Below are 14220 nucleotides of genomic sequence, written 5' to 3' on the forward strand. Positions count from 1 at the left end.
GAGAGAGACAGAGCATGAACGGGGGAGGGGCAGAGAGAGAGGGAGACACAGAATCGGAAACAGGCTCCAGGCTCCGGGCCATCAGCCCAGAGCCTGACGCGGGGCTCGAACTCACGGACCGCGAGATCGTGACCTGGCTGAAGTCGGACGCTTAACCGACTGCGCCACCCAGGCGCCCCAATTTTAGCCTTTTTCTTTCTTAGTTTCTTAGAGAAAAATCTTTGATCATTGATTTTATAACTATCTCTACTGTAGGCATTACAACTGTTTCTGAAAACTATCATCTCACAAATTTCGATAGTTTATATTTTCCTTTTCATACATTTTAATATATTTTGTAAGTTTAGTTACATTTTCTTCTATGACTTAATGGATTATTTAGAAGAGTTTTATAAATATCCAAATAATCATTTTTTTTCCCTGGATATCAAATTGATAGTTATTTGTAACTTAATGTTCATGCTTTTTTAGTAAAAATATCAATCTTGAAATTTATTAGCATAATTATATCTCATAAAATTTAAATAGGCTATGTAAGATCTTATATACTTACTAAAGAATTTATAGCCTAAAATAGGAATTAGGGTGAATATCTATGCATACTCGAAAGAATAGATTTCTCGCAGTTTTAGTGTAATATTTGTAAACCTCAGTGAAGTCAGGTTTCATAGAGTTTTTATGTACTCTATACTCTTAGTTTTATCTCCTTCTGTCATTTACAGAGGGAGGTGACTTAAACACTCCATCTGTAATGTTGGAGTTGTCTTTTTCTGCCACAAGAGCTTTCTCGATTCATGTATGTTGACATTCTCTTATTAGATATACACTTCAGGTTTGTGAACCAATTTTTTTAATCATTCTTGTAATCATTTATATCATTTTTAAATATTTTTGTAATATTTTTGATCATTTTTATAAATTTTTTCCTGGTGAACTAATTATTTTACCATGATGAAGAAATTCTGGAGTCTCTGGTAATCCTTCTTGTCTTGAGTGTACCTTGTCTGAGCTTAATATAGTCATAGCAGCTTTTTCTGTTTTTTGGCTCTTAGAAACAACCTGCTATGAATTTTTTAGTACAAGTGTTCATGTGGATATATGTTTGCTTTGCTTTGCAGTACATCTTTACGACTGGTAAGTCTTTGGGTTTTGTTTTGGTAAGTTGTTTCACTTAATTTTTAAAAACTTGAATTCCAGCAGTTTGATAGGTTGTAGGGAATGCTTAACTTCATGAGAAATGGCACTACCACTTTGTCCTTAAAGCAGCATTTAATGTGACTTCTAGTGGCTTTAGCCGTTATGATGTATATGCATATAAAACGTGGTGTTAGGCATCCTAGTCATGTGGTGGCATCTTATTGTAATTATAATTACTCATTTTCCTGAACCCTTTATGTTGAGCAATGATTCACGTGTTCTTTTCCCCTTATCGGTTCTTGGGTCGTGTATCTCTTAACATTTTTTTCTTTTGTTTTTTTAATTTAACTTATTATTTTTTTGATTTACATCCAAGTGAGTTAGCATATAGTGCAACAATGATTTTGGGGTAGATTCCTTAATGCCCCTTATCCATTTAGCCCATCCCCCCTCCTACAACTCCTCCAGTAACCCTCTGTTTTTTCTCCATATTTAAGTCTCTAATGTCTCTTAACATTTTTCTACACTTCTAGTAAGTTTTTTACTTCAACTGTTCAACTTATTCATATACATTCTGGGAAAAAAAACGTATCCAATCACAGTTTTGCTAACATTTTCTGCTGGTCTTGAGTTTCACATTTTATTTTTACTAAGAGTTTCTTTTAAATAGGGGAAAAATGATGAAGCCCAATTTATCAATTTTCATTTTTGAGTTTAGGCTTTTCGTAGCTTATGAAATCTTTTACCTATCCCAATGTAATTACAGAATTCTCTTGTATTTTCTCCTAGATTTTATAGATTAAATGGAAGAGCTGAGGTTGATTCATTTCAAGGTAATTTCTGTTATTTATGTACATAGTGTTAATAAAGGTATAATGTAAGGTTGTCCACTTGTCCCAGCTCCATTTGATGAACATATTATTCTTAATTCATTGAAATGCCTTGACACCACTGATAGGAATTAATAAGTGTACATAACTAGGCCTCCTTCTTTTATTCTATTTCATTAATTCATAGTCTATTGACTTGTAGTTACATGTATTTTATTTTTAGTAGTCTTAGAGTTTCCATTATACCTCTGCAAGTTTTTTTAAGAGTTAATATTTACTCTACCTTCCATTTCACTCTGGATCCCAAATTCCCACTTTTTCTTATTTCATACTTGACACTTCATATACTACACCTGGTGACTTTGACTTCTGTTTTCCTATCTATCTCGTCTACAAACTGTTGAAATTCCACATTTGATGCTACACTTGTTCAGGAAATCAATAGAAAAAATATTTTTATTTCCCCATATGTTTGCCATTTCTGATGCTATTCTGAGGTTTTTACCCGGTGTCATTCTTTTTCTGCCTAAAGAACATGATTTAGCATTTCTTCTAGTACAGGTCTATGGCCTGGATCCTCAGCTTTTATTTAACTGTAAATTTTGCTCATTATTTTTTTTTCCTGGCTTCTGCGTTGAACCCCCTCTTTTGGCACTCTAGTGATAATGCTGCATTGCCTGTGGCTTTTGTGATGTCTGATGAGAAGTTAGCTGTCACTCATTCCAGTGTTGCTCTGTATGTGAGAGCTCTTTTGTTCTGTGGCTGTTTGCAAAAAATTTCCCATTGTTTTTCAGCAGTTTGACTATGATGTGATTTTCTCAGTATTTATCCTAGTTAGTGTATGCTTAAATGCATGGCTCTGTCAGTGGATGTTTTACATCAAACAGTGGGGGTAAAATGGTCATTTTATTCAAACATTTTCTTATTTTTTTGCTCCAATCTGTCTTCTCTTTCTGTGACTCCAACTATGGGTTTGTTAGATCCTTGTTGGCCATCTTTTCTTCAGTCTTTGTTCTCTGTATCTTGAGATGAGACCATTTCACTAATGGACTTTCCCGGTCACTGATCATTTCCTCTCCTCACCAGGCTCCTGTTAATAACATATAGTTGATTTCTTATTTTGATTATCTGTGTTATTTTTTGTTCCCATTTATTTATTGCAGTTCCCATACCGTTTACTCAGTAAGGTCATATTTTCCTTTAATCCTTGAAAATATTTATAGTAGCTGCTTGAAAGCCTATGTCCTTCAATACAACTTACGAACCCTCTTGATACTTGCTTCTCTTTTCTATTAATCTTGACCAAGTAAGATATTCTTGCTTGGCACAGAAATGCTGGTTGAAATATTTATTTTTCTTTAAGAATTTTAAAAACACCTTCACACTTGCTCTGGGCTAGCACAATTTCTGAAAATAAATCTGTTGAAATTCTTGTCTTGCTTCCTCTGTATGCTATGTTTATTTTTCTTTAATGCCTTCCAGATTTTCATTTTACATCTTTTTTTTCCAGAAAATTGATTTTAATTTTTTTTTCTTCCTAACATTTTTCTTTCAGTTTGCATTTCTCTTGTTGCAGTTATCTAAACTTACTGGATATGTGTGTTGTAGTCTTTGATTTATTTTGGAAATTCAGGGCCGTTATATGTTGGAAAAGCTCCCCAGGCATTTTCTTCTTTCTTCTTCCTCTATCACTATATTACATGCATGTTAACTTTCTGTCTGTATCTCACAGCTCTTGAATGCCCTATTTTTATTTATTTAGTTGAGTTTTTGCATTTCATCTTGAATATTTTTTTATTGATTTACCTTCAAATTCAGTAGAGTCTTTCTTAGTGGTGCCTGGTCTATTGGAAAGATAGTTCAAGAATTTTTTCTTAGATATAATAAGTATAAATTCCAGACACGAAGCTGAAAAATACAGGTGAGCCATATATTTATGCTCCATAATGGATACTCTACCTCATTTGTCAGCTCAGTATTCCGGTGGGGTTAGTTAAATGTGGTTGGTGGTTGATAGATGCTGTGTCTGGCGGAGGTGGGTTTGGATGCCATTTCATTATCTGCCTTTCCCACAGACTTGACATTGATTTAGCTATGAGCCATTGGTTTGTACACTTTCTGTGAGTTCTGGGTCTTTAGAGAACTTTCTTAGTGCTGCTGTCCATCTTTCCCTCATGTCTCACATTGTTCCTGCGTTGTTGAATCACAGAGTGTGAGGTCTCTCCTTCTCTCCCCTCCCCCAGTGGCAGATGCTGTGGCTATGCACAGGGTATTATTCATGATAATGCTGTGCTTATGTTTGGGGTGGGGAGTTCTCAGCGCCCCTGGCCCACCTCAGTCATCACCAGGAGGTGAATGTCCTCACTGTTCCTGCCTTTGTTCCACCATGGCAGCCAAATTGTGCCCTGTAGCTAGTGTAGGTCTCCTGTAGGAAAATGTTACCTTTCCCTTGGCTCAGCAATAACAGCACACTGCTTTGTATTGATGAGGAACGTAGGGTCTGGTTTCTTCCCTCTCCCAGAGAATTAGGCTTCTGCACTTCGCAGGAAACAGTGAATCCTAGCCCTGCCCTTAAGATCATGAAGGAGGTTTTCCTCAGCCCATCCCTACTTGCACATGAGCTTGCCCCTGCCCATGTGCCTGTAGGCTCCTGTGTGAAAATCGGCTGCCACCCCATCAGGAGGCTAGAAAAGGCATGTATATTTCTTTCCCATTCTCCAGTGGTGCAGGGTCAATTCCAGCATTCCTGTGGCCCCAAGGAGATGCTTCAGTCTTCTCCTCTGCCCCCAGTCTTTCTATTAAAAGTCTAGTGGAAGCACCTGTAGAAGAGTCTGTGACTACACACTTTCCTGCCCCTAGGACTCCCAGTTACTGTGAACTGATACACAGCCTTACAGTTTCTCTTTAGAATACTGTTAATTTTAAAAAATTATTTATGCCCTGCCAAAGTGTAACAGTTCTTAGATCTTTTCTCTAGTTAGAAGAAATGGTCACTCCTTACCATTCAGTTGCCATAAGTGACCTGTGACTTCAGCTCTTGAATCAGTTCCGGAAATTTTTAGTTTTATATTTTATCCAGCTGTTAAACATTTTTAGGTTGAGAGTGATGTTCTCTTGCAGTTTTCTATATTTAGGGTGGAACTATCACTCCTTTCTTCTGTACATCAATGTTATTTTAAATAAAACAAGACCTTGCTTTACACAGCTAGTATTGCTTTAGATTTTTCTCCCTCGTCTATACCTTTTGAGTTCATCTTCTCTCATTCTTCTGCCTGATTAATATGTCTTGGTGTTCCCATAATCATGGGCTCCTTGCTGATGAATTATATTTATTTGGCTTTACTGAAAACACCTTTGGGCTTTTGTAATTTGTTTTGATTCTCAGCATTTCTACCATGATGTGCTTAAGGATTGATTTTCTTCATAGCCATTCTTGAATTTATAGCTTTTGAATTGCCCTGATTCTGTAAAATGCTAAGCCACTGTCAGTCTTCACTCATTCTCTTCTCCCATCAATGACTTACTAAAGTGTATATTAAACTAGGTGCTAACTACAGGTTTTACGAATACCTGCAGATTTATTTTTTTTAATATTTTTTAGGTTTATTTATTTTTGAGAGAGAGAGAGAGAGAGAGAGAGAGCACGAGTAGGGGAGGAGCAGAGAGACACATACAGGGTCTGAAGCAGGCTCCAGGCTCTGAACCATTAGTACAGAGCCTGACCCGGGGCTCAAATTCATGAACTGTGAGATCATGACCTGAGCTGAAATCAGCCGCTTAACCCACTGAGCCACCCAGGTCCCCTAGATTACTTTTCAAAATAGATTTCACTTTCATTATTTTTATGCTTAGTTTTTTTCCCCAGCTTTATTGAAGTGTGATTGAAAAATAGCTTCTATACATTAATGTTATGAGATGTGAGGACTTAATAGGCGTGGGCGTTGTGAAATGATTACCACAATCAAGTTATTAACATCTCTAAACATCTCTAAACATTTTAAGCATTTTTAAGCATTTTTTGTTTTCATGTCTTATCTAGTATAATTATTGTCCACATCCCCTGTGGTTGTTTTTAATTTTCTCCTAGCTTTCAGTCCTCTGACTTTGTTTCCTCAAGTGCTTAGTAGTGTTGATTAAATGATAGATATTTATACATGGAAAATATTTGAGGCTACATATAATGTTAAGTCCTCCCAAGAGTATTTACCTTTGCTTCTGGATTAATATAATCCAGTTAATGGATTTACAGTGATAGGACTTTGGGCTTTAGTGTATGTGAGGCTAGTTCTGTTCCTGTTTTTCACTCCTCTTAAAATTCTGCCTATATGGTTTAGCCCTTCAGGGAGCCAAATCAAACAACTGAAGGTTTAACAAGCTTCTCTTGCTTAGTAGACCCCGACTCCAAATTCTGTCTTCACGAGGCTGACAATATCTGTGCATAGCTTCACATTCTGTCAGCTACCTTTTGCAAAATACACAATTACAGGTGAAAAGCTACCCACAATGATGGGTCACAATTATCCAAGTTCCCTTTTCATATTTTAGCCTTGTGATTCTGTACTGATACGTATGAGTTTAAATTTTTCTTGGTAATAGTCAATTCACATTAGCTAGTATGCTGTTGTTTTAAGCGACAATGCACTCCCTTTCTTTGATTATTCCATTTTGGTTTTGATTGAAGATACACCCACCCATTGCCCAAGGTAATTTTTGATCCTAGCTTTTGTTGAAGTGAGTAGAATAATCTATGTAACTACAAACCAATTTACGATTTAAAAAATCACATAAAAGATATAGTATATAGCGCTTTGACTTTACACACACACACACACACACACACACACACACACACACACAGATTGAATGTGAAGGGATTTTCCTGATAATAAAATTACAATAATGGCAGATATAGAGAAATCCCTACTTGATTACCAAACCAATGCTTTCACCTCAGCAACATTTCATTCCAATTTCTACCAACCAAATCATTTTCTCCAGTTCACTGTTTCTAATACACACCTCTTGTCATTGGTAAAAAAGACAACAAAAGAGAGAAGGACAGAGTATACCTAAGTTTTTTTTAAGCCTTTAGAGATTTTGATCTTAAAAGAAAAGTACATGAAAAACTTTGCAATCCATGTGCAATGATTACATCATCTATTCAATTTAAGACCCAGTAAGTAGATCTGTATAAAGCCAAATTACAGAGTGAAAGCTTAATAACAGTTAAGGAACAAGCTTTTGAAAACCCCTTTATTACCTTTGATGATTAAAATGTTCCACTTCATTTATAACTTTTTAAAAAATAATTTGAATTCCTGAAGCCTGTCAGGAATTTCTACATTAACAGAGAAGCATAAAAAAGATGCCATACACAAAGGTAATTGTTTGCTGTTCGGGATAAGTGTAAACTATGTGTAATTCGGGCTTTAATGTTTTATTTACATGTCTGCACTGAATGCTATTGAGAACTGTAGGTTTATTTTAAAACCATCTCTTCACTTTTGTTTTCCTCCATTTGTTGGGTTCTATGAGCAAACAGTCTTGAAACTCGACTGGATCACTACATTTCTATGCGAGATAAACCTTGAGAGTTAAACAACATAATTACAGCCTTAGTCTTAAGATAAAGAATTTCCTAATGAAAGTTAAAGTTATTAGCAAAAAATAATTTGACATGAAATCTGTTGAACGGTAGAAGTCATTTTAGATTTAATAACAGAAAATCCTGACAGAATTCTTGACAAAATAGGCAAAAGGCACAAGCTGTAACTCTAGAACATGCTGTCCTTATTCTGTTGCAGATTGTAAATAAGCCTTAAGCAATCATAAATATGTGCAATTCAACTTTTTCTCTCTATATGAGTATCAGCCACCCTTTCACAAACTTTTCACAAGCTTAATTATACATATTTTCTATTGAAGAAAAAAGATACACAAATAATTAACTCCATTTATGTTCTTATTTATATTTCTGCTGAAAACTATCAGCCCATGTATTATTGTCAGTGTTTCTCTAGTGCTAACTAAACTCTACAAGTGGATTATAAGTAGATGAGAGAAAGCAATCTCTTTTTAATTCAAATTGTGAACAAATGTGTTCTTGAAACAATTTTATTATTTGAATTTCATAAAGTCAGTGGTTTATTGCCCTTGGGTTTATTGTACTGTGATATTATAGATGATGCTATTGTCATCACCGTGCAATGCTGTATAAACAAACCATGATTCCCAAAGATAGTTCTAAATATTTACATTTGTAGTTTGGTGCTTTCCACTCAGAGCCACGTTCACACCTCAGGTACTTTCTTTCCTTGACTTTAAAACAGTAGGATCTTGGGGCGCCTGGGTGGCTCAGTCGGTTAAGCGTCCGACTTCGGCTCAGGTCACGATCTCGCGGTCTGTGAGTTCGAGCCCCACGTCGGGCTCTGTGCTGACTGCTCAGAGCCTGGAGCCTGTTTCAGATTCTGTGTCTCCCTCTCTCTCTGACCCTCCCCCGTTCATGCTCTGTCTCTCTCTGTCTCAAAAATAAATAAACGTTAAAAAAAATTAAAAAAAACAACAGTAGGATCTTTAGGGCACTTCCAGTGAAAGCTTCCTCTCTCACAGACATTAGGACAATTAACACCTTCATAAAATCCCATTCTGCATTAAAAATATATTTGATCCTCTTCAACTTATTTATTTCCTTGTGGTAGAATAGTCCTCCTATAAGGATATGTCTAGTACTTGCCTTATGGAGGTGTTTTTATTTTCCTGCTAATAAGTTCTTTTAAAAAAAAAAATTCTGTTACGTATTACACAGTTGGGAAATAACAGATAAGTTATAATGATGAAATGTGGATATAGCGCATAGATTATGTCCTCAAAATATTCCCTGCTACCCTGGACACAAGTTATTGTCCCAATGTGTCAACGTAAAGTCAATTTTGACACTGATGGACCTGTGTGATGTTGAGGTTTATCATCATAATCAAAAATTTACCATTAAGTAGGTTATATATATTGAGATTTACTTAAAAATTTTTGAAGTTAGGACATTTCATCAGTGGCTTTGAAGCAAACATGATTATTTTGCCATACGATACAGTAATTTGGAATTGTGAGTGTAAATGTTGAATATCTTAATAATTCATGTAAAACACCTATGTCAACATAGAACATAAGAGACTCAAATGGCATAAAATCATATTATAATCTTAATATAATGAATGGAAGTAAATGATCTAAAAAGGCATGTGTTTATTTTACATATCCTTAAAGACCAAAGAAAATCAGGCAGCTGATATGCTGAGGAATTTCAGCTACTTAGAATTACATATGATTATGAAAAAATTTCATAAGGATTTCCGTAAGGAGAAAGACATTACATATAAGAGTATTTAATGTCGTAGAGGGATATATAGTGTTTGCGTGGAATCAAAATACAAATATGAGTTTGATTGAAACTATTGGTCTTTACCTTCTAAATGAGTGTACAAAAACATACACTCTTTGTCAAATAATTTCATATTTAGAGAGTTAAGAGTTTGCACTTTCTGTACTCTTGATATTACTAGTATGTTAGAGATAATTTTCTATACCCATGCTAATATTGTAAAAGCTTGAATATATCTTTTAAAAACTGCAACTTCTAACATAAGACTGCTCAACTTGAATATTTTTTTGCTGACATAGTAATATAAGAACTATATTCTCTCAGGGCATTCTGCAGTGTTATTTATATATGAGAATATTGGCTTTCTTGGCATATAAGAAGTATGTGATTTATTTAATGTTGGTGTTATCTGTGCTTTACACGAGCACATTTTATGAAAAATAAACATGCAGTTGGTGCCTAATTCAATAATAAATAGAACCCAATGGGCTGCAAATATGCCACCTATATTATATACTTTCAATGCATTGGATACACATTGTGGAACAGATTTAATGTTTCATAATGAAAGTATTTTATACTCAGATTTAAAACCAATTAATGTTTACAAATAAAACATGAGATATCTTTACAAGAAGACACTTGTGTATAGGTACAGGATCTGTGACAAGTGTAGTAAAAATGAAATTTGATTTTTTAAATCTCTCAATCTGATGTTTGATAATTATTTCAACCACATACATTGCTTTCTTGAAATCCTTGTATACTTTACATTTTTGACTTTTTATTTTTTATTTTTCATGGATAGGAGAAAGAGCCTTTAATGCAAAGTTTTTGATGCAGGGAAATCCTCAACATATCTCAACCTTAAAACTTAATTGCAAAACAATGTTAGCTTCTTACTATTCTTTAATGAAATCGTGTAACTTTAAATTTGGTATTATTTGACTACATTTGCCCTATATTGATTACTAAAATTAAACTTAAAAATCATTTATAAAATTGTCTCAAAGGATTAGTATCTTTAATTAGCTAGTTAACATCAGATGAACAAGAAGTTGCTGGAAACATTAAAATTTCCTCATAATGAGTAAAGAAAGTTTGGGTAGGAAGTGATACATCAGAGTTGAGAAGATGGAAATGATCTGAGTTGAAAAATAGGAGATAACAAAATCAATTTTAAAAAATGGTCTACTTTTTACTCTTTGTATTAGTTGCCAATTCTTTTCTAAGTTTAAGGTTTGTTTTTTTTTTTTTTTTTTTAATGTTTATTTTTGAAAGAGCAATTAGCAGGGGAGGGGCAGAGAGCAAGGGAGACACAGAATCTGAAATAGGCTTCAGTCTCTGAGCTTGAAGCACAGAGCCTCATGCAGGCCTGGAAATCACAAGCCGTGAGATCATGACCTGAGCCAAAGCCAGACTCTTAACTGAGCCAACCAAGTGCCTGTATTTGTTGCCAATTCTAAACAATGTCAGTGATGAAACACTTTTTCAGGAAGGAATATTTTCTGGGTCTAGGTTCTAAATAATTCTGGCGGTTAGTTACCTTTGGACTTTAATTGTATATATTAAATCCATATATTTTATGAATTTTAAGTATACTCCTATTAGAACATCTTAGTTTTTAATTTATCCTTTAACAAAAACTGTATTCTACGAAGAAGTTATTTCAGAGTACTGCATTATACAATGTATTTCCCACACATGGACCTAAAGTTATTTTGAGCCATGGTTTGTAATAGTATCATTCAAGTTTCTTTCAGTAAACATTTATGGCTCTAACCCTATGTTAGTAGATACCCCTGACTATGAACATACCTATAAAACTATTTCAATTCTGTCATTTCTGTAAATGTCAACAGAAACCATGATTCCTGTTCAGCAAAGTTGCTGGGTGCAAGCAAATAGACAAAAACTGAATTTTATTCCTTGTTACAACAGAATTGAGTAATTGCACATGGAAATTAAAATAAAGCCTATAATGTTTCCAAATACATGGTAGGAAAGATAAAGGTATTAGAGAAAACAATATGCCACGTTTATATGTTGAAATGTGTAATATCAAAGAGCAAAATTAAAGAACATGAAAGTAAATGAAGAGCTATAAACTGAAAGCTTACTGTTAGATGCCATTGTTCCCAAAGTTGACGTAGAAATAACCCAACAAAAAGACCAGCAGGACTTTTGTAGGTCTGGTCAGTTGGTTAAAAGCGTATACATATGGAAGCCTAGTGGACCAAAGTTTTGAAAAAGAGTTAATGACATAACTAAGACTGAGAGGACCTGAATTCACAATTTACACTTAATAGCCCACTTTATTGATTATTGTAGCTTCTCATAAGAATAAAACATATGGATAAATTAGAGAAATGAGCCTACACATATGTGATGAATTAATTTTACAAAGGTGCCAACGTACTTTTAATGACCAAGGGTAGCATTTTCAGCAAATTGGACCATATGGGCACCACAGTTTAAAAAAAAAATTAGGGGCACCTGAGTGGCTCAGTTGGTTAAGCGTCAGACTTCAGCTTAGGTCATGATCTCTTAGTCTCTGAGTTTGAGCTCTGTGTCGGGCTCTGCTGACAGCTCAGAGCCTGGAGCCTGCTTTGAATTCTGCGTCTCCCTCTTTCTCTGCCCCTCCCCTTTTGGCTTTCTGTCTCTCGCTCTCTCTTGCAAAAATAATAAACATTAAAAAATAAAATGAAAAATCTTATGTCTAAAACTAATGCCTAATATGTATACAGGTTAAAAGAAAACACTGGAAAAGAATTCTTGGGACACAAAACAAATGAAACCTGAATTTTTTTTAAGAGCTGTACTTTAAATATTTGACTCTTCAATAAGTTACCATTATGAAAACATAATTTATTTTCAAAACTCCTTTCTAATACAGAAGCTATTGCCGTGTTATATTTGCAACATATTTGCAAATACATTTGGATATATTTGCAAATGCTTATCTAAAAGATTTATATCCAGTGTTTATGAAGAATTCTTAAATTCATTCATAAGGAAAAAAAAGCCAACTAAAAAATTGTTAAAGAACTGAACAGATGCTTTCTGAGATATGAATAGAAAATAGATGAAACTCTGATAATTATTCATTGGGAAAATGTAAATTGAAAACAGAGACACCACTACACTAGAATGGGTAAAATTCAAGAACACAAAAGCAGAGTGCCTGGGTGGTTCAGTCCGTTGAGCGTCTGAATCTTCATTTCAGCTCAGGTCATGAACCCAGGGTCCCACTCCATGCTGAGTGTGCAGCCTGCTTAAGATTCTCTCCCCTTTCCCTTCCCTGCTTATGCACATGCTTTCTCTCTCTCTAAAATAAAATAATGATAAAACAAAAATACTTCGAAAAATACAAAAAAAGAAAATGTGAAGTCTTTAGAAGGTTGAAGGACACCTTTGACATTCATAGTTTCATTAAACTTTGGAAAAATATTTGTTACTTTCTTTATAAACTTAAATACAAGCTTGCTGTAGAACCAATCATTCTAATTTCTAGGTAGTTACTAAAGATCAAAGAATACATAGGTTCACTGGAGACCTAAACACCAGTACTTAAAACAGCATTCTTTGCAACGATGTAAACCTGGAATCCTCTGAAAGTGTGTCAAATGATGAGTGGATAAATTATAGTATATCTATAACAGATTATTATCACCATAAAAGAAATAAATACATCCTACATAAATATATAAGATATATACATCAAGGATGGATACAAAAAGCGTGAAGCAAAATTAGTCTGACACAAAAGGCAGCTACTGGGGGAAAGGTTGGAGAACACAAAGCTTATACAACGATCGCAAATTATTTCTCCTCAGTTATCAATTATACAAAAATAGTAACTTTATAGTGAAAAGGGTTGCTGGACAACACTTTAACAAATTATTAATATTCGCATCACCAACAATAGGACATAGTGACAGAATAGTCCTTATGTGGGACCCTTGGACACGGTTTCACTGCTTTGTATTCCTATTAGGCAGATGAGTAGCTTTGCCACTCAAAGGAGGTAATCAGAGTGACTTAAAAGCCTCAAAATCTGAAGGTAAATAACTGAGCGGGTAGAAAACCAGTTAAGAGCTGTTGTTTTTGCATTGCTTATGACAAAGTCATTTTCTGTTTTACTATGCATATTTTGAAATGTATCCAACACTAGAGAAAAGGTCTTTGGGACATAGCCTTTTATCTGTATCTACAACATTTTTATTCCACACATTTGCTTTTCTTCAATTTGTGATGATTGTCTTTTCAAGAAAATAAGTATTTTAAAAAGCAAACAGATTATTTCTTAATTTAAATGGGCTTTTTGGTTTTTTTTTTTATTTTGTGTTGTTTTTGGTTTTGGTTTATGTGCATTGCCATTAGTTTTTATAAGTTAAGATTTTTTAGGACAGTAGAAGCTTCACAGCAAATTGAGAGGGAGGTTACAAGACTTCGGATACACCATCTGCCACCACACATGCATAGCCTTCCCCAGTATAAACACCCCCATCCGTGTGGTGCTTTGTTAAAACTGATGATCCTGCCTGAATACACCGTAACCACACAAGGTCCGTAGTTTCTGTTACGCTTCACCCTTGGTGTCAGAAAACAGGGATGACCTAGGAAAGCGTTTAGTTTAACATTACCCTCAAGTTGTTTTTTCCACCATTTTCCAATTTTACTGTCTTCTGAGATTTTATATATAGTCAAATCCTCTTAATTTCTCATGGTCAGAGAACAAACAAGATGGAACAACGTTGTATTGTAGTGAACTTTGTGGAGGGGTGTGTGTGAGAGAGAGAACATATATATACACATACATACACTTTATATTAACGTTAAGAAGTACATTATTTAGAAGTTCTATATCCATGT

Source organism: Panthera onca, chromosome B1, assembly GCF_046562875.1.
Source record: "Panthera onca isolate mPanOnc1 chromosome B1, mPanOnc1 haplotype 2, whole genome shotgun sequence".
In the NCBI taxonomy this organism is placed as follows: domain Eukaryota; kingdom Metazoa; phylum Chordata; class Mammalia; order Carnivora; family Felidae; genus Panthera; species Panthera onca.